Source organism: Beta vulgaris, chromosome 7, assembly GCF_026745355.1.
Source record: "Beta vulgaris subsp. vulgaris cultivar EL10 chromosome 7, EL10.2, whole genome shotgun sequence".
Lineage (NCBI taxonomy): Eukaryota > Viridiplantae > Streptophyta > Magnoliopsida > Caryophyllales > Amaranthaceae > Beta > Beta vulgaris.
Window position 1 is genome coordinate 8,342,032 of NC_079208.1, and position 1,816 is coordinate 8,343,847.

A 1,816-nucleotide genomic window follows, 5' to 3' on the forward strand; every position below is an offset into this window, starting at 1 on the left:
GCGGTTTTGGGGTTGGAGTTTTTCTCTTTCCTCTTTGTTGGTTAGTTCCCAGTCGCTACTGCCGTTTTGTTGTGCAGGTTGTATGAATTGTTGTTTTGTAGGACTTTTTTTCTCTCTCTCTTTTTTTTTCTTACTCCAATTGATCGAATTGATACTCATTTTTGGATGAATTACACAAAAATGAGCTGACTCACTCGCTCTCAACTTACTGAATGCTCATGTCCATGGCCAACTCATTTATTTTGCTTTTGGTTCGATTTTTCTCCGACCTTTGATTATTCACCTTTTTTTATCATAATTTTCTCTATTTGAGGATTCTCAATTTGGTGAGATGTTTTGAAATTGTGGGTATGTAATATTTAATGGGTTTAACATAATGTTTGTGAATACTCTTGGTTATAGAGTTGGTATTAGTCCTTTCTTTGCCTAAATTATAGCAATTATAAAACAATCAATTTCCTAATTAGTGGATATAAAACCGGTAACTATTGGATAAAAAAAACTTCTCAAAATGATCTAGAAAATTTTTTGAACATCCTTCAGCACAGGCATGTATCTCAAAGAAAAAAAAAAGAGAGAAAAAGAGTAAAACATCTTTGCATGCATGTGTATATACTTGCACGGATTTATAATACAATCATTCAATTGTGTAAAACTAAATTTCCTTTCAGAATTTTTAAAAAAAATCAATGAAATCATTTTAATAGGATTGACACGTGGCTTTGAATTATGTATATATTATTGCACGGATTTATAATACGGTCATTCAATTGTGTAACTAATTTTTTTTAAACAATTTCAGTATCAAATCTAAAATCATCCTGCAAATATTTTTCAACTTTAAAAAGAGTAGCTGAATGGAATATTTGACAGGAAAGGAAAAACCTTGGAAGATTTGCTTAAGTGGAGATTTCCTTCCAGTGAGGAATCTTACTTTTACAGCCCAAAATCACGGATATATCTTCAACTTAAGGAAATTGGAGGTTTTCTAAAGCATTCAATGACTGATTTTCAAAATTTGGGAAACAAATAATAAAGGAATCAAACATAATCATTTTAACGGAATGTGACACGTGGCATCTATTTCATTGCTCTATGATGAATGTGGGGTGAATTGTGAGAGCAGAATTTCTATAAGGCTGCCACGTAAGCTAATTTTTTCTTGCTTTAATATTATATATGATTCAAATTCTCATGACGATGTCTACTACTCCCTCCGTCCCATAATATAAGTCCTGATTCTGTTTTTACGCGGGAATTAAGGTTAAATGGAATCTTGTTTTATTTGAATAAAAAAAATTATTTTTATTGATAAACACTTACATTGCTTTTTTCTTTTTAACAAAAAATAAAAACTGTCATTTAATGTTGCATGGTTTAATGTGTAGAGGAGTTTAATGAGGTAAAAAATTCCATTTTATCATTAATAAGGTGCATTGGAAGCTGAAATTATGATGACATTTTGGGAATTAAACTATTTTCATGAGGGTATTTTGGGTATAATTATTGATTGAAAATAGAAATAAGACTTATATTTTGGGACACCTTATAAGGAAACATGACTTATATTATGGGACGGAGGGAGTAATATATTATTAAAAAAAATATTAATAGCAAAGCTCACGTTGTTTAAAAATCAACTAGTTTTTAGGTCTGAGCTATGTCCCGAGTATTTATATTTTTCATCTATTAATAATTTAGTTTTAAAATGATTACATCATATCTCACTTGGTGTGGTGGTAAATGTATCTTAAGTCTTGTTAATAGGTCATTTGGTCCTTGGAACTTTATCTCCTGGTTCGTATTCTCGAACAAC